This window comes from Balaenoptera ricei, chromosome 13, assembly GCF_028023285.1.
Source record: "Balaenoptera ricei isolate mBalRic1 chromosome 13, mBalRic1.hap2, whole genome shotgun sequence".
NCBI classification, from domain to species: Eukaryota; Metazoa; Chordata; class Mammalia; order Artiodactyla; family Balaenopteridae; genus Balaenoptera; species Balaenoptera ricei.
In genome coordinates, this window is record NC_082651.1 from 89,067,564 (window position 1) to 89,088,297 (window position 20,734).

General features: G+C 39.5%; 1 long non-coding RNA gene across 2 annotated transcripts in view; it reads right to left on the reverse strand.

The window, feature by feature from the left end:
* The window catches only part of LOC132376545 (uncharacterized), a 398,309-nt gene that overhangs the window by 143,849 nt on the left and 233,726 nt on the right, over positions 1–20,734 (reverse strand). For both annotated transcript variants that reach the window (XR_009506349.1, XR_009506348.1), the window contains exon 3: positions 13,046–13,148. This is a non-coding gene — a long non-coding RNA (uncharacterized LOC132376545). The remainder of the gene's footprint in view (positions 1–13,045; positions 13,149–20,734) is intronic.

The following is a 20,734-nucleotide window of genomic DNA, read 5'->3' on the forward strand; positions in this document are numbered from 1 at the left end:
TGGAAAGCTAATATCTGGAACAATAAGGTAATCCTATATGCTTTTTCAATGAAAAACACCAGGATAGGGTGACTTGCTGCCAGAGTTCTGCCATTCTGGCTTAATTCTGTCTTTCAGTTATGTGATATCTCTGAAGGCATACTTTGTTAAAACTGCATGGAGAAAATGAGCCACAAATAATATCCACTCCATCTTTTAGAATCAGGAGGCCAATTAAACATAGCTTCATCTGAAACTCAAAGAAACAACCAGGGAAGCAAACTTCTCAGCTGTCTGGTCCCCACTCTCAGTGGCCCGCTGCACTGTCTCTAAAAGATGGTTAAGTGTGGCAAACGTGGGGAAAGAGGTGAGTGAGGAGAATAGAGCTATGCTTTCCCAAATATTTTGAAAAGTGCTTCATAGGAGGGAGACATCAAGATCCTTTGGCATGTTAGAGGCAGAGGAGTATAGCTTCCTGGGGGCCATGATTTTTGGCAATATGTTCCATTGGTGTGGAACAAATAGTTAAAATTAAAAATAAAATTGGTAGGGGTGGGGCTGCAGGGAAAGGGGCTAGTGAATCTATAGATAAGCAGGTGTCAACAGAGTTCTGGAGATAAGAGACCTCGCTCCCCATGGAGCGCTGCCAGCCTGAGAGTGGGAGCGCCAGCCGGGCTCCAGCAGGCAGCACTTCCTTGCTCACGGGCTTTCTGTTCCTGCTCGCTTTCTGCTCCTTGGGGAGACGTAGCACGGGTACTGGAAAGAGCCCAGACATTGAAGTTGGGAAGCCCTGATTTTACATCCTGGCCCTGGGTGTATTCACATTGGGGTGAATTATTTATCCACCCTGACCTTCCAGTTCTTTTATGAAAATTTGAATAATGGTCTTCAACTTACAGGGTTGCTGTAAGAAATCAAAGTACTGTAACGTATAAAACTGCCAAGCACAGTGTCTGATATAAACTGGGATGCCACCAATAGGCAGCTGACTCAAGATGCATGATGGCCCCTTAAAGAAATAATCATCTTAAAAACATGCAAGATGAAGCCCTACCAGATACCTAACAAACAGGACTCCACTGACATTTCTCCTACCCTTGACAGCCCCAGGGGCTGCAGAAGGATCTGGTTCCCTCAGTTTAGTTCCTCAGGTCCACTTCCTACACCACCTCCTCTGAGAAGCCTTCACTGATTCTCTAGGACAGAAAGCTTTGTGAGCCTCTTCTGTACTCCCAGTGTCACAGAACATGTTGCACTTCATTATGATTTCGTGTATCCTTGTCTGTTTCCTCCACCAGCCTGTGAGCTCCCTGGGAATCACGTCTTATTTATCTCTGTATCCTCCCCTCACCGCCTGGCTAAGATAGAGTGACACAGAATAAGCATTTCCAACATAACTGATGAATGAATGAGTATATGAATAGATGAATAAGTGAATAGGATTAAATGAATAACTATTTCCTTCATCTCTGAGCTAAAAGTTCAGACAGATTTCTGAGTCATGAACAGGTTTCCCCAGTCTTGTCACTAACCATGAAAACACAGGAAGGGAAACCCTCAGTAAACCACAACTCAAAGAAACGATAATTTCTGAGCTCCTTTTCTCTGGGTAAACGTCTATCTGTGGAACCACGGAGTCGTGAAAACCACTGTCAGACTCAGAGAGGAGCTCGCCGCCTCGAGGGTGGGTGAATTGAAATTGTTTAGCAGCCAGAGCTTCCTCACTGGAGCAGGTGTCTTCCTCCTTTGTTTAAATGTTTCCAGCATCCTTTACTTGGGACTTTCACCGGCTGCTTCTGTCTCAGACGAAAGCATGAGTCAGAGCCATCCTTGCATTTGTTGGCCCAGTTACATTCCTAAGAAGACAATTTTTCAGAAGAAACATCAAGGCCCATCTATACTTGGAGGCAGCAAGAAGCACACACCCAAGTGACAACTATGGCTGGTGTCTCCACAGAGACATCCATATCATCTTCCTTCTGGTCTCAGGAGAGCTCAGTAACAGACCAGGCTGTCCTGTTCTCTTGTTCACATTATATTAAACGCTCACTCCATCTCTGAGGGCAGCCCTGATCAACAAGAAATGGAAGTCTGGGAAGACACACACCTACGTTGGAGGTGTGGATCGAAAACGGGAGTGGGTAAGAACAGAGGACATGAAATATCACAGGCATTTCAATCACAGAAGCTATTATTGCCTTGTTAGACAAATAAACATCAGGAAATGGAGAATCACAAGAAGTCTTCAGACCTCTGTTCAATCTTTCCTCTATCAAACCTTTACTGAGCCCGAAGTGGTTTGAGTGTCCACGCACGGCTATGGAGCTGCTTGCCTCAGGTCCTGGAGAATCAGGATTCCCACACGCTCTGCTGGGGGTTGACAGAGGGCCCGACAAGTAAGTAAATGCCCCCTTTCATCCTAAGTTAATTCACAAGATATTTAGTATAACTTTAGATTTTTGACTCAATGGGTTTGCGAATATTTTACCCCATTTTCGACAAACTTACTCTCCAGTAATTGGCGGCGTTCAACAATTCTTTAAGTCCCTGAAGGGGCAGAACCTTCTGGTCCAAGATTGCTCTCAAAACAACTGAGAGCAAACCAGATGGTACTCCCTCTGCAGGCAGGCTGGTTTCTAAAGAGACAGGTGATGCTGACTTCAATTTCTTTTCCCAGCTCACCCATTGGGTAACTCCCTCCTCCTCCAAAGGAGTGAAGGGTAGAGAGGGCTGGAGTGTTACACTGGCTAAAAATCCCTCTGTACAGAAACATAGGAACTCCCCTCTTTTGATATGACTAATGCTCACACGTAGCTTCTCTGTGGCCTGATGCTCCCCCAGGAAGAGAAGAGCTAGTCCTACTCCGTTAGTTAGACTTCAGCATAACCATGATGAAGTAACAGCCCATGGAGATTCCACTTGCTATTGGAGAAAATCCACAAAAACCAAATTAACCAGAATTCAGGCGAGTGTTCTCCTCTCTCAGTGGGACCTTGTACTCTTATTCCCCTACAGGAGAAAAAAAGTAATCACAACAGAGTTGATTAATACCTGAAATTTACTCAGAATCATAACAGCTATTTCTGGTCTGGGCCAACAAACGTTTGCCTAATTTCTCAGAACTTCTGCAGCTAAAATTATATGCCATGAGATATGATAATTAAAATAATTGTACTGTAAGAATGGACCTAACACAGACTTAAGGATGTTTCTTAGAAACCACTTACTAAGACTGGATAATTAACAAATGTTTTACATATATGCTCAATGCTTAATATGAAATGTATGGAATTTATTATTTATAACAAAGGTTAATTTAAAGAATTAATTACTAATTACTCAAAAATTTTCCATTTTCCAAGCATTATAGCTAGCCTGGCTTTCACTGCATTTAAAACAAATAAAACTGAGTCTTGATTTCTGTCAGTTAAATAAATATATTCTGTTGAAGCTTAAATTATCATCCATCTTAGCAAAAGGGTTATATGTTATATTAGCAGTCAGTGACTGATTAGTTATTTATTCTCTTAAAGAGTAACTGAAGGAGATTAATATTCTGATAAGCTTGTCACTGATTTCTGAAGAATGCCTGGCTTTCTTTCATCACTTGAACTATAATGTGTCAGACATAAATTCCATTACAGTTACAATTAGTACTAATGCCTCCCAAATTATATTTAATGGAAAGGTCATCATTTTAACTACAAATAATTTCTTTCTTAAAAGTTCTAAATGGATTTCCAAGAAAAAAAATCATAGTTAAATTAATGTTGCAGAAAGAACAGTAAGTAAATCAGAAAGACATAAGTTGAAAAAAAAGACATATATTTTGCTTATTTTTCCAGCTGGATTACATTTTTCACTCATGTTCTGCCAGTATGGGTTTTTAGGTGATAGTGGGAGAGGGATGGGGAGGAGGTGAAGAGAGAAAGAAAGAGAAAATGGGACCTCATGCTGGCTAGGTACTAGGTATGTTTCAGACACAGAGCAAGATGATTAAACATTGCTTCTTCCAATTCTTAAAATAACCCTGAAGTAGACATGTTTCCTACTTTACAGAGTAGCAAAAAGAGTCTCCTAGAGGTTGAATCCCGTAGGCAATTTCACTCCCTCAGGGTACGAGGAAGTGAAAATTAAACCTAGGCTTGTCCAGCTCCAAACCTCCCACCCCCATAGACAGCGGTTGTTGCTTCTCATTCTTCTGGGTAATGACAGCTGCTGGCAAGAGCTCCACATTCCCACCAGCATGATGGGTAAAGGCCTGACCTAGATGCTGCTGGTGTAAGTGATCCGGAGACTAGGTCTGCCCTGTGGTACTTAGAGTCCCTCTCTGAGTTTTCTGTAAGCTGAGTTCCCCTATGCATTTCTTCTCAGACATTTCTGAAGGCATCAATGAATATAAAGGAATATGAGACAAATAAGATAATAACTGAGCCAGTATTTTGACAGGAGGACTATAGTGCTTCTTAACATGAAAACAGCATGTTGTGAAATGACCATGTTTTAAAATGACCATGAGATTTAGAATTAAAAGAGCCAAGTTTTAAGTCGTGAGAAGCTAGACATAAATTAACAACAAACAAAAGACCTGTTTCCTATAAATTTCAACACACACTCACACACACACACTGATCCCTATACGAGATAGAGTTTACTTTGATAAACTATTTAGAAATAAGAACACATTGAGTGCCTCTCACTGGTTATGTGACCTTGCACAAACCACTTCTGAGTCTCAGTTTCCTCATCTATAAGTAGGAAGATTGGATTACATCTGTGGGTCTCAAAGTGGGAACTTGTTAGAAATGTAGCTTCTTGGGCCACATCCTAGAACCACTACAGTAGGTCATCTACATGGGTCCGCGTGAAGTTCTAAAAGGTTCTATGTCCAATAATAAATGCAACCCCTTCCCATTGCGCTTTGCACATCATTTTAGTATACACTATTCATTGTGAACAACAAACACTCATTTAGCATTAACTATGTGTCTAGTGGAGGCATCCTTTGATACATAGAGCCTCAGCCCCTATGCCTTGAGAAGTTCACTGTCTCCTGAGAAGAAAAAGGCAAGTCAACAGAAAACCAGGCATGATAAGTGCAGTATTGTGGTAATCCCAGGGGCTATGGAAAGACAGAAGAGGGAGAAGTGACTCAGAATGGAGGAGCTTTAACTCAGGTAGGGGATGGGGAAGGGAGAGGGAGGGAAGAACTCAGGTAATAAAGAGAAGGCTTCTGGGAGAGGGGAATTTTCTGCATATTAAGTCCAATGCGAAAAGTATTAATTTACATATTTTACAGGGGAAACGGAAGATCACAGCAAAATGTCCAGGTTCACACAACTACTGAGTGAAAGAGATGAAATTTAAAGGCAGATCTTTGGACTTAGAAACTCCTATTTTATTCGATTCTGTGCTTCTACAGTTCTTGTAGTAAAGCAACTGTTAGGAGATGATGGAGCCCACCTCCTCATTCCCCCCACCCCCAGGAATAAAGTACAATCTCTGCAGGTCTGCAGGCGGGGGGAGGAGTCCTTCAGCAGTCAGTGAAGCAGCAGTGGCAGAGAGCTGGGGCCCCGGCAGTCACCAGTGAGCCTATTAAATGTATCATATGTCATCGGTACCTCCTTTATCCTTCTCACTTTGGACCTCACAGGCTGATAAGAAGGGGAAAGCGTTATAACCCAGAAGTAAAACTGTTGCATGATTATAACCCTGACAGCCTCCCTCTAATGAGCTTCCCTGCAGATAGGGAGAGGGGAGAGTGCTTTGATCTCCAGGAGCAGGAGGCTGAAAGGACCACTGTTTGGAGCAAAGCCGTCTGATGGGGTCCAGTCTTCCAGTAATCAAAGTCACAGCTACCATCTGAGCCATTTGTGAACCGCAGATAAGATTAGCTGCTCATTTGATAGATCAGCTACCACCATCAATGGAGGCTAATTGTATCTGAAATATGACCAGGGGAGTGTCAGCTCCTGGAGACAAGCATTTCCTTCATCCTGAGTTTGAAGCTGGGACAACATTTTGTGTTTGAAAACTTGAATTAAATGTTAATGCGTGCAGCATTTTTCTCCTTTTTCCCCTAGCCATGAGAGAAGAGGAAACGTGGGGTCCTTTGAATTAGACATCAATCTGTACTTATATTTTTACAAAGATTCTGCATTGTGGTGTCAGAGAATACATCCTTTTTGGGTGCGAGACTGTAGGTCCAGGAATATTTGCACCATGGAATTCTTTCATAGCTTCAGAGCTAAAAATGGAAAGTGCTCCAGCTTTGGAAAATCGTGTCCAGGAAGACAGGCTTTGAAATTCTAGAGTGTTGTGTGCTGTAGGAAAAGAAGGGATGATTGGTCGGTTGGAATTTGAAGACATTTATATGGGTAGCATTTTGCCTCAGAGGCTGATGTGACTGACAGCTTTACTTTCCTCGAATTTATTCCCATGTCAGTAGAACTTGAGCTTGAAATGAATCACGATTAGGCAACTTGGACGGCTCCGATGCTTTGGCAAATGAAGAAAGCCCATCGTTCCACTCCACATCCGCTGAAGTTGGGTCTTTGCTACTAAAGATATCATCCGTTCTTTTGTATTCTCCAGGCACAAGAACGTTTGATTTCTCGTCCTCTGTGAACATTTCTGTCTGTGATTGTAAGCCATTTTAACTTTCCTCTTTTACTAAGGGGGAGAACACAAATCCCCCACTCCCATCTCACCAAGCTGCAGCTCGGGCTGCTCTATTTCCAGCCTCATCCACTATAGCTCTTAAATTGCTAGGTTGTCCCCATGTCCAGGCGGCTAGTAAAAGCTGCCTGAAAATGGCAAGGTATATGAGAAGCACCTCATTATGGCTCCCAAAATACACAGACCCAGAATAGCCTTGTGCAGTTGGGGTAAGAAAAGAATGAGGGGACCAAGAACAGAAACCCTGTCTCCCACCCTGTGTAAGAGCTAGAGGAAAGTTCTGTCACCTTCCCACAAACTCTCAAGTTCTGATGGCTTGGCAGGGACCACCTTCATGGACTTTCTCCTACTTCCCAGGTTGGGTTGACACCCTGTCCTGTCAGCATCTGACATCTCAGGTTTAGAAACTATCTTAACCTTGTAGAAGATGGTGACCATGGTGACAATGCTCCAGAGGGACCTCTAGGTTCGGGTCTCAGAACCACAGAACATTACAGGTAGAAGAGCCTTTATAATGAATAGTACCCTTAAAATGCACCAGGCACTGTGCAACGCATTTTCACTCCATAACTCATTTAATCCTCATCAATAACTTCAGAGGGAGTTACAGTTATTACTTCTGCTTTACAGAGGAAGAAATTAAGACTCAGAAAAGTTAATCATATTGTCCCAGGAACACAGCTAGTAAGTGGCAGAGCTGGCATATGAAATCAGATTTGTTTGACTGATGGCAAAATCTTCACTTTTTAATACTGTGAAATACATCACTTGGGTTATTCCAACCTTTTTTTTTAATGTTTTGCAACAAAAAATTTGACTAACCCACTTTAGCACAGCTAAGAGCATCTTTGAATTACAGATGTGCAAGCACTTTTCTCAAATCACATAATCATGGGATACTTGGAACTAGAACCCAGGACTCAACTCCCAGGCCATTTCCCTGCTTACTCTGTATTTGTTCCAAAGCATAAGGTGAATCCACTCTGCATCTGGCACACGTTGGGATGATGCCAACAGAGGATGCCAGGAAAAAGCCTTTCTACATCCAAGAGGACTACACAAAAAAGTGAGAATCAAGTGCAAATTTCTGATCACTAATGATGAAGCATGAGCTTGCTTTCTAGAACACTCCATGATTCAGAGTTGCACTTTCTTCAAGGATTCTAGATGGCCAAGGATTGCCTACTTGACCCAATTACTAACTCCATGTATTAAAATCCTGAGGTTTGAGGATCATAGTGCTTTACTAGGTCTTGTCTGGACCTCAGCAAATGGGGTGTGAAATCAGGGAGGCAACTGAGATACAGTAAAAGAGAATTTGTGACTGCCAAGTTCTCTGACATCAGGCCTCAGGAATTAAGATGGGCAGGAAGTGCTCTGAGATCACGGACAGACAGGTCCTTTCCTGCAGAACTGTGGGTGAAGAAGACTATTTGCCACAGGTGGGGAACATTACCCACCATTTGAAGAGCTTCTTTAGGCCTCCTGTCAACAACCACACCATGACTCCGCTACAAGCATCTTAGGTTGCTACAGGGAATCAGGCTTTTTTTTTTCCTTGACCTCACTCACACTCTCCCAGTTTTTATTTTCCCATGTAGTTTTACCTCATGTCTTGGAGAAGCATCTTTAGCCATCCCTAACATTTTGAGCATGATTTAATTCAGTTCAACAGTGCTTGCTGAGCAGGCTCTGTGCTGGGGACGCAGGGAAGAATGTGGAGCCCATCTCCGGGCATGACGGGAGTACACCTGGACGTCAGCCTTGCCCACGAATTAAATTCCCCCAGGATTCCAAATAGGAATGGAGGATAATTCCACACTGCCTTGGAAGTCAGGAGGCCTGGGATCCTTCTAATCTGACCTCAGTCAGCTGTCTCACTTTGAGCAAATCCTGGTTTTCTTCTCTGGAACTCATTTTCTACACTTTAAAAATGAGGAGACCCTATGGGTCTTACTCTAAGTCTGTATGATTCTAAATCTTTGCACATTGTCTCCAGGGAACATTCTGAAAGAGGCTGATTCTCAGTAGGCACTAAAAGGATGAGTACAGAGGGACATTTCATGAAACACCTGACCACTACTCTTCAAATGTATCAAGGTCATGGAAGACAAGAAGGACCAAGAAACCGTCACAGATTTGAGGAGACCAAGGAGGCACGACATCTAAATGCAATGCGTGGGAGCCTGATGGGATCCTGGAACAGAAAAGGGATGTTAGTGGAAAAACTGGGGAAGTGTGTAAGTCTATAGTTAATAGTATTGTGACAGTGTCAATTTATGTTTTGATATCATAGTTATGTAAGATGTTAGCATTAGAGGAAATTGGGTAAAGGGTATATGGAAACATTCTATGTCTTGCAAATCTTTTTTAAATAAAAAATTATCACCATATAAAAAATTAAAGATAATTAAAAACATGAGTATATATTTTCCCAGAAAGTGGGACTGTAAATTTCTCAAGGCCAGGGGTCTTCTTTTCTCTTTCTGTATGTTATTTAGCACCTAGCATAGAGGTATACGGCAGTAAGTTCTCAAATTCTTATTGAAATCAAGTTGGCCAAAAATTATTCACAACCAAATTTTAACCTGGAATAGAGCAACGTATAACCTTGTCACTGTTATAAGAAGTTAGTATTGCAATTGTGGTATTTCTACAACTAAAACCAAAAAAAACTCCAGAAAAATGCCATCGTTTCCTGGCACCAAGGAAAAGAAATCTTTCCACGTTCAAGTCAGATAGCCAGACTGATTTAGGAAAATAAAAAGGAAAGAAAGAAAAAGTAACAACACAAAAGATCAAGTGGCTCCTTTAAAAAAAAACCCATCATCTTTGCTATTTGGACTGAGCCAGAAGCTCCAGATAACAGAAACCACTAAAGACAAAAAAGAACAAAAAACCCTCGGGGCTTTCAATTTGTTTTTCATAATAAATGAATTGCCCCCACCAAAATGCAGCCTTGAGGAGTTAATTAAACAGCTGCCCCCATGGCTGATTCTGAGATGTTAGGAGGCCCATGACAGGCTGCTAAACAAATGGGGCAATAAAGGTGTGGGCTGTTTGGCTTGATTGAAGAGCTTGAGTTTTTCACCCTTTAGTCTCTAAACCATCTGGAAGTGAGTTCATGGAATGTGGGATGGCAGTCTCTCTGCTCTTATCTACTGATAAGATTCTCAGCCTCAAACACGTGTACTAGAAAAGGAGGGAACAAATATTTTAGACCTTAAACAACTTGCAAATCCCTCTAAAGTTCATGTTGTGCTGTAGCACAGAGGGAAGTACACTCATCTCACATTTTGTCTCCACTGAATGAATCTAGGGCTTTTGATGTCAAAATGAGCCAAGACTGAAAAGTTGATCTAAAGGAAAACTGTGCTTTGGTTTTGATTCATGAGTTTCACCCGCTTTCTCTGAGTCTCCACAAATTTTAGGCTATAGAGGTCAGGCTTCTGAGAGTTGCCCTAAGATGAAACTGCCATGCAAAGGATGTTTGAGCAAAGAATTTGAGGATAAGGACCAATATCTTTCCATGTGTACAACTGTTGTTCAAGTTGAATCTTAAAAAACAAACTATCTGAGGATGGCCTACAACTTCACTGACAGAGGGTTCAGGTGTCTGATGACAGAAAGGTTTGGCTGCTGGGAATGAAAGAAATACGGAGATTGTTCTTTTTGCTTTTAAACTCTAAAAGTGAAAGATTATAAGTATTGTGTATAGCTGTTGTGATAGGCATGTGTCTGGTGGGTATATGAGATTGTGTGTGGGTGTGAGTGTAAAATTAAATTTAGACTAAACATAGTCAGGAAAAAACATAATTAGATGAGGCTAGTAACATCTTGGGTGAGACGTACACACACACATACACATAAGAACTGAAGGGATGCAGTAGCCTCCAAAAAGCTTTCAGAATTCTAGTATTTTAATCATTCATTCAGTTCCCTATTTTTGAGCTCCTAGTATGTTCTAGGCACTAAGTGGACCTTAGGAACATAAAGTCAGGTGATACATTTAAACCTTGTTCTCAAAGATTGTGCAATCTACTGAAATAGACAGACATACAACTGTAGGACACATTTATAGGACAGAGTGATAAGGGCCACCATAAAAGCAAATTCAGACTGCCCTGTGGCACCAGTCACAGGGTGGCAGTGAACAGAGAAAATACCTAATGTGTCATTTGTTTTTCAAAACAAAAGATGTTTCTCCCTTTCTTGGCTCATCCCACCTCAGACTGATCTTTAAACTCAAAGAAATACTAAGGCTTTAATATTTGTTTGTGGAGCTAGAAAAATACAATAGTACTATTGATCAGAATGTTTCTTCTCTCTGGTCTCAAAAATCTCAAGTTTAAGCTGTTTGAATGACTGGTAAAATTATTTTTAAAAGAATAAGAAAATCACCATTGAAATTTCATTTACTCACTCAAATGTTATTTAAAGTGCTGATTCTGGCGCCCATGCCAGAGAGTTCAGCACCTTTGTCTTAACTCTTTCAAAAGGGGCCAATCTGGTGTTAATTTCTTATAAAGCTTAATTGTTTTCATCGTGAAAAAGTGATCCTATTTCCCTTTCTTGACAAAAAGCAAAGTGATAATTTTATCTATACAATCTCACTAGAGTCAGAGAAGTTGTCTAAAGGCATTATGACTAATTGCAAAGTAACACAAAGATAATGATGGTCTATTGGACAGAATGATTTCAAACAAATTAACTCTGGTCAAACAAAATCAATGGAATTCCTTTATGCATAGCTGTGATATTAATATAATGCTCTTGTGAAACGAACAATAGGCAAATAAACCTACAAATACAGCAGCCATGACAGATCAGCTGTGATAAACTTTTGTTGAAATCAATGGTTCCCTTGAAAATATCACAGCTCTTTAAGGGCCCTATGTCTGTACTCACACATAGAACTCAATTGACTTTGTCCTTTGAATTTATAATTTTTTATATTATATACTTAAAATACCCTCAAAATGCCCAAAATGGATATTCTAAGTTCCCTCTACAGCTCTTCAAATATGAATTCTTTTGATTTTACCAAGTGTGCTCCTGGGTTTAGTTTCTCTGGCTAAATGAGGAAAAGGCTTCTGCTTCCAGAGGTCAAGCATTATCTTGATTTAGCAGGTTGGGCCCCTGAATCACTGCTATGCTCAGTAGCAAAGAATGCAGGCTGGGGAGGATTAATTACCAAAGCCAGTAATCCTGACTCCAACCTCCAAAAATATGGGGAAGTCCAAAAAAAATCTTGAAAGTGATTTGCAACATTCTGTTCAGATCAGCCTCATGAGTAATGTCACTCTGACACCTCTTACCCATGTAAACATAATTATCACAGACACATCAGATATACCTTCTGAACCTTCTCCTTTTCACCCTAAGGCTCAATTTTCCCTCCTCTGAAAGAAGATCAACATAGTTGTAGTAATAGCTTCTTCCTCTGTCTTTCGTGAAACAAATATCCTCAAAGTGTAAGGATGCTGGTAGCCTGTTTTATGACAAGTTGCGTGACTCCCACAGGCGTGGGCAAAAAATTAATTATGTACTTTGGTCTCAAGCCCAGGGGATGTAGGCTCTCTTGGCAAAATCTGGTAAGCCAGACCAAACCCTGCAATTCCTGTCATTTCACATCAGCGAAATCTCTGTTTACTAGGAAGTAACTAGAGAGGAAATTCCCGGTTGACCATTAAAACTCCTAAACAGATACCACTTTCATTTACTTTGATCTGGGCTCAGTCAGCTCAAATTTTTCCACAAGATCACATGTCTGCTGTATCACAGGATTAATTCTGTGCATGAAAATATGCACAGCTGAGGTTATTCATCAATTGAACTTAAATAAAAGGCATCACTGAATTATATATATAAATATTCACATATATATACAATGCATACACATATCTAGGTATCTATATCTGTATCTATATCTAGACACACAAAACCACGCCACCTACTAGAGTGTGATATTGTCTAAGCAAGGGTCCTAGGTTCGGAATGCTAAAAGTACCTTAATACATCCCTTCCATCAATAAATGTTCAATACAATTATTGGGAAATTTAGTAGGAAATGAGGGAAAACAGCATCTCACAATAAATGGTACAAACAAGTTTTACTTAAAATTTGGAACCTAATACCATATGCTAATGGCTGGGCATAAATACAATTAAAACACAAATAACTAAGAAGAAAATGTATTAAAACAGCTGATACAGCAAGAAATGTAATTGTCAAGGGATGCTAAAATCCCAAAGTTTATTACACACATGTACCCAATATGTGTCACATGGTGGACTCTTTTCCGTCACAACAAACTGTCAGGGATTTTTAAAAATAATATTGTACCGAAGGAAGGGCTTAATGAACTTAACAGATTTGGAGACTTACATCCACATCCACTGTGTCCAGCTTACGGTTTGGAATGAGGCACATCCTGAGACTTGAGAGAAAAGAAGGCAATTCTGATGGCTTCATACTTGCTTTGCTGGACCTGTAAAGGTATCTGGAAATTAACATTGAATAACTGATAAGCCAAGTACATGCTTCTTCTCCTTTGAGCCAGTATTTACGTACCTAAGCTTACAATTTATCTGTCATTCCCTTGGACAAGGTAAAGTGGAAAGGTAGGTTTGTTCTAGAACCCCAAGGGAGTCAGAGCACAGTGGGTAGTGGGAGGTGTGTCAGGTTACCTGGCTCTAAGTGTTATGCTCAAAGCTAAAGTCCTTTCTCTTAAGGAGCTTATATTGGGAAAGAGGCACAGTGAAAGACAATAAACACATAAACCAGTAGGTAAGTGAATGGTATTTAAGTGGCAATAAGTATTTGGAAGATAAAGAAGGTATTTCCATGAGGAAGCAGAAGGGACCTCTCTAACTAGAATGATCTCATTGTGGATGTAACTTCTAAGCAAATCCTTTATCCAAACAGAAGAAATAGCAAATGCAAAGACCCTGAGGTAGGAGAAAAGTTATCTTGTTCAGGGCACAGAAAAAAGTCCAATTTGGCTTCAAAGATTGAGATGTTTGAAACATGATGGCTGTAGGCAGAATTCTAAGATGGCCCCCAAGATTTCTCACAGAAAGTAATCTTTTCCACTGTATTCCTTCATATTCCCTTTCTTGTCCACGATGCATGAGATAGCCAGAAGAAAGTTCATCTGGATTTTTTCCCATGCATCTAAATATATTTAGATTATTTCCAATTGTTTTCTTCATTACTGTTTTTACTTTCTATTTGCCGGTTAAAAAATGTATACAGATTTGTTTCTTTTAATGAGATTTGGTTCTTCCCTCCTCTTTGTATTTACTAAGTGGGCAATAATTCACAGGCTGAGTCTGAGAATGGGTTAATCCCTTTGCAGTCTGGGTATAACTGAGTTTCCGCCCTTGGTTCAAATGCTAAGTGAACCTGCATAACCAGCTTCAGGTGCAGTTTAATCTCTAGGCCACTGTTTATTTGTCAAAGGCCTTGATGTGCACTCCTGTAGGTCAAAAGGCACAGAAATGAGGGGTGGTAGAGAGGTCAGACCCTGGGGAACTGTGGAAACAGCCAGGACTCCAGTAGACTTGGCCATTAGCTCCCTGTGTGGCCTGGGACAGGCCTCAAAGCTCCCTAAGCTTCAGTTTCTACTTTTTTACATTAGGTCCATGGCCCAGAGAATCCCTGAAGGCCTCCACCTCCCCCACCCTGATATCTTACCCAAGAGACAGTGAACTCTGGGGAGAGGGGCCAATCCAACTTATAGAAAGAATTACTGCTGCCTGATCTCACTTCGTATTTCCTGAAGAGCAGTTCTTAATATTTGTTGAATATTTACTGGGTGGGGTTCTTTGTTAATTACCTTAGTACATTATCACATTTAATCTTCACAAAACTCTGTGGAATACTTACTGTTACTCTACTAAATTTTAGATAATAAAACTTAGACTGAGTTAAGGAATTTCATCAAATGACACAATTAGAATGCAGCAAAGCTAGATTACTTCAGTTTTTATACACACCATGTTTTAATGTTTTAGCTCTATTCCAACTGCTAAAATATAAATTAAAAGCAATGTTCAGTTACATAGGATCTTAAAATAATATAAATGGCATAGATGTAATGCCAACTGGGTACCAAACACTACACTAGATGCTTTACATAATTTTCTATGCAAAGGATATATTTCTATTCCCCATTTCTTGCTAAAGAAACTAGGACTTGGAGAGTTTAAGTAATTTTTCCAAAGTCCCACATCAAAACTGTGATGAGGCAGAGCTGCTGGTCCGTCTGACTGCAAAGCTCATTCTCTTCCACAGCATCTTGTGGCTTCTACATGACAGAGATCACTGGGGAATGGGATCACGTGTTATAAAGTAAGGCAAAGACACATGGTGGGCAGAGCATGGACACAGAGCTGAGGGTAGAGCAAAGGGATGGCTTTTTATGAAGAAAAAAATGAAGGTGTGAGACACCAGTTAGAATAGGCATCATCAGAAGATCTACAAACAACAAATGCTGGAGAGGGTGTGGAGAAAAGGGAACCCTCTTGCACTGTTGGTGGGAATGTAAATTGATACAGCCACTATAGAGAACAGTATGGAGGTTCCTTAAAAAACTAAAAATAGCATTACCATATGACCCAGCAATCCCACTACTGGGCATATACCCAGAGAAAACCATAATTCAAAAAGACACATGCCCTATCAAATTACCAGTGGCATTTTTTACAGAGCTAGAACAAAAAATCTTAAAATATGTATGGAGACACGAAAGACCCCGAATAGCTAAAGCAGTCTTGAGGGAAAAAAATGGAGCTGGAGGAATCAGCCTCCCTGACTTCAGACTATACCACAAAGCTACAGTAATCAAGACAATATGGTACTGGCACAAAAACAGAAATATAGATCAATGGAATAGGATAGAAAGCCCAGAGATAAACCCACACACCTATGGTCAACTAATCTATGACAAAGGAGGCAAGGATATACAGTGGAGAAAAGACAGTCTCTTCAATAAGTGGTGCTGGGAAAACTGGACAACTACATGTAAAAAATGAAATTAGAACACTCCCAAACACCATACACAAAAATAAACTCAAAATGGATTAGAGACCTAAATGTAAGACCAGACACTATAAAACTCTTAGAGGAAAACATAGGAAGAACACTCTGACATAAATCACAGCAAGATCTTTTTTGACCCACCTCCTAGAGTAATGGAAATAAAAACAAAAATAAACAAATGGGACCTAATGAAACTTAAAAGCTTTTGCAAAGCAAAGGAAACTACAAACAAGACGAAAAGATAACCCTCAGAATGGGAAAAAATACTTGCAAACGAATCAACGGACGAAGGATTAATTTCCAAAATATATAAACACCTCATGCAGCTCAATATTAAAAAAAACAAACAACCCAATCAAAAAATGAGCAGAAAACCTAAATAGACATTTCTCCAAAGAGGACATACATATGGCCAAGAAGCACATGAAAAGCTGCTCAACATCACTAATTATTAGAGAAATGCAAATCAAAACTACAGTGAGGTATCACCTCACACCAGTTAGAATGGGCATCATCAGAAAATCTACAAACAACAAATGCTGGAGAGGGTGTGGAGAAAAGGGAACCCTCCTGCACTGTTGGTGGGAATGTAAATTGATACAGCCACTATGGAGAACAGTATGGAGGTTCCTTAGAAAACTAAAAATAGAATTACCATATGACACAGCAATCCCACTACTGGGCATATATCCTGAGAAAACCATAATTCAAAAAGACACATGCACCCCAGTGTTCATTGCAGCACTATTTACGATAGCCAGGTCATGGAAGCAACCTAAATGCCCATTGACAGACGAATGGATAAAGAAGATGTGGTACCTATATACAATGGAATATTACTCAGCCATAAAAAGGAACGAAATTGGGTCATTTGTAGAGACGTGGATGGATCTAGAGACTGTCATACAGAGTGAAGTAAGTCAGAAAGAGAAAAACAAATATAGTATATTAACACATATATTTGGAATCAAGAAAAACGGTACAGATGAATCAGTTTGCAAGGTGGAAATAGAGACACAGATGTAGAGAACAAACATATGTTGACCATTAGTGCCCACTCTGCTTTGTACTGATTCAATATGCCTTGTTAAATACCAAAGAGCACGGGAACAACATTCCAATCCCCTCGTAAACAGGCCCTATACCGTCCTCAAAGCTCTCAATCATGATATTGATACATCCTATATGGCATTTTGCACCATGAAGACCAGGGGCATAAACAATAGTCCCTGAGGGACTGTCTTTCTACCAAAGGTCCTCCATGCAAGGATGCTGGGGTGCAATTGCCTCCTCTCCTTCTTTTCCTCCCCTGCTCATCTTCCTTCTCCAAACCTATTTCCACATCCTCTCTCTCCTAGACTGCCCACACTCTGGCTCTTCTTTTGAGACTCTGATCCGGGTATTTCAGTCCATCCTGATTGCCCAACTGACCCTGGCAAGATGGTATGTTACCATAACAATGTGTTTGAGTCTTTTGGGAAGTACACAAGTCCACCAAAATTTTACCTCTCACCTGGGATTAAAATTAAAATACCTTTTATTGTTCTAAAATAAAAGAGAATAATAGAAAACACAAGGTGTAAAAGAAATCACATTTCCTTGTTTTGAGATTAGATTCTTCTCAGAGGATAAGCTTTGATAGGGACAGTTGATAATGGGGATGAAATAAATCACATAGGAACAAAATGCTTCACAAGGCCAGTAAGGGGTAAAGGAACAGAGAGAAAAACAGAAGATGAGGAGGGCAACTAAAAGCTGCTGCCAATTTAATAGATGGCAATTGAATTTTATTTTTGGTTTAATTTTACTTTTTTTAAGTATAATAAGATTAAAGTTTTCACATTTCCTATCCATTTGTATTTCTTCTATTGCAAACTGTCTATGCATATTACCTGTACATTTTTACCACAGTTTTCATGTTCTCCTTATGATTTATAACAGTTTAATTCATGAAACTTTAAAAAATAATGTGCCATATTTTGCAGTTTTTCCAACATTAAATTAAAAAAATTATTTGTAGTATTTTTTAATCTCAATATTTAAATTTTTATATATTTAAATCTTTTGATATTTCCTTTATTCTTTTTGCTTTTGTATTTAGAAAGGTTTTTCTCTTTATAAGAACAGATAAATGTATTTTTCTGTACTTCTTTTATGCTTTTATTTTTATATTTACATATTTAATCATTCAATAATTTCATTTCGAAGTATTACTTGGCACCTAAAAATCAGACTTCTCTCCTAATGTGATGCAGAGCCTCATGAGTTAATGTAGATATGACATCATAAACATGGAGAAATAAAAGTTTTCTACCATCTTCCCCCCAAAGAACAATGATTCTGACAATTACTCACAGATGAGAGGGCTTTTGTGAAAGTCCAGGAGTTTAGCAGAGAAGTTTCAGGACACTGTTGGAAAAAAGAATCTAAGATTGGACGCATTGACCATGAAAAGAGGAACAGTTTCACTTTACCCCCCATTGCCCCTTTGCCAAGGTGGCACAGCTCAGTGCTAAGAGAGACCTTCTTAGCCCGTGATTTCTTTTTTAGGGAAAGTGGAGTGTATGAGTGAGCTCCTGGCTTCCCCAGATATGGGGAGTACCGCCAAAGAGACCCATTTCTTTCCCCCTGCTTACAGAACACTGAATCATGAACTGCATGACTATAGGGTGGTGAGCAGCTGGGAGAACAGAAATCAGGGCTCAGAAAGGAAAGTATCAAAGTGATACATATCTTACTAACTGCTTTTCAGACCCCATCAGAAAGTCCATCCTTGATCTGCTAGGAACACCTTGCCCATGGAGACTGACCCAGGGCCACCCCTAATGCTATGCATGCCTCACCCATACACACACCCCACACCCCATGGACGTCTCTCTGTTTATGCCCCAGAGGACAGTGAGAACAAGCCTTTGCAAATGGCTAGTGAGCATGTGCAGGAAGCTGTCCCAACTCTGCAGGTTTTCGGAGAAAGCACATAAAGTTAAGCATTCAACACTGGGCAAGGAAAACAAAAGGGAGGCTATCAGCACCCAGCCTGGCTTTGCAGGCATACAATCTTAAGAATTCCCCCTGAGGGAACAAGAAGTGTGGGTCAGGTGTATACATAGAAAAGATCTGAGAAAACCTCAGAATTCTTAACAAGCCTGAAGGAAGGTATGTCTCTTCCAAAGACTGGAGGAGGTGAATGCTTCTTTACACATGAAGATAGCAATGAAAGACTTCAAGAAACATGAAAATCAAAGAGACATGACACCACAAAAGAAACCAATAATTTTCTGGTAACTGACTCCAAAGAAAGGGAGATCTGTGATTTGCCCAGTAAGGAATTCAAAATAGTTGTTTTAAGGAAGCTCAATGATCTACAAGAAAACACAGAAGGACAATTCAACGAAATCAGAAAAACAATACATGAACAAAATGAGAAGTTTAATGGAGAGATAGAAATCATAAAAAAGAACGAAACATAAATTCTGAAACTGAAGAATACAATCAATGAAATGAAAAATGCAATAGAGAGCATCGACAACAGACTGGATCATGCAGAAGAAAGAATCTGTCAAGTAGAAGACAGATCATTTGAAATTATCCAGTCAGAGGAGAACAAAGAAAAAAGAACAAAATAGACTGAAGAAAGCCTATGTGAAAATATGGTATATAATTAAGTAATCTATGCATTATTGGAGTCCCAGAAGGAGAAGAGAGAGAGAGAGGGGAAGAAAACTTATTTAAAGAAATAATGCCTGAGAACCTCTCAAATCTGGGGAGTTTATGAGGCTCATAAATCCCCACATAATTTAAACCCAAAATGACCTTGTCAAAGCCATATTATTACAAAATTGTCTAAAATCAAAGACAGAGAAAGATTTGTAGAGCATCAAGAGAAAAAAAAAAATCCTCACATACAGGGAATTCCCTAAGGCTATCAGCAGATTTCTCAACAGAAATATGGCAGGTCAAGAGGTAATGGATGATACACTCAAAGAGCTGAAAGAAAAAAAAATTGCTTACCAAAATTACGTTATCTGGCAAAGTTGTTCTTAAGTAATGAAACATAGATAAAAACTCCCAAACAAAAGCTGAGGGAGTTCATCACCACTAGACCTGCCTTACAAGAAATGCTGAAAGATTTTAAAGATGAAATGAAAGGACACTAATTAGTAACATGAACATATATGAAAATATAAAACACACTGGTAAAGGTAACTAAATAGTCAAATTCAGAATACTCTAATACTGTGATATGGTGGTGTGTTTAATCATTTACCTCTATTATAAAGATTAAGGGACAGAAGTACTAAAAATAATTATATCTACAATATTCTGTTAATGGATATATGACATAAAAAAGCTAAATTATGACATAAAAAACATAACATGTGGGAAGGAGAGTAAAAGGGTAGAGTTTTGGTATGGAATCAAAGTTAAGATGTTATCAGCTTAAAATAGACTATTATATCTATAAGATGTTTTATGTAAGCCCCATAGTAATCATAAAGAAAAAACCTATAATAGATACACACAAGATAAACAGAAAGGAACCAAAGCACACCACTCCAGAAAATCATCAATTCACAAAGGAAGACAGCAAGAGAGGAAGAAAATAACAAGGGAACTGCAAAATAGCCAGAAAATAATAAGATGGCATTGATAAGTCCTTACCTATCAATAATTACTTTAAATATAAGTGGGCTAATTTCTCCAAACAAAAGGCATAGAGTAACTGAATGGATAAAACAAAACAAAACAAATCAAAACTCAACTACATGTGTGCCTACAAGAGATTCACTTCAGCTTCAAGGACACAACAGAGGCTCAAAATGAAGGGATGGAAAAAGATATTCCACACAAATGGAAACCGTAAGAGAACAAAGATAGGTTTACTTATCTCAGACAAAATAGATTTTAAGTCAAAAACTTTAAGAAGAGATAAAGAAGGCCATTGTATAATGATAAAGGTGTCAATTCATCAAAAGGACATAACAATTTTAAAAATATATACACCCAACATAAGAGCACTTAAATATAGTA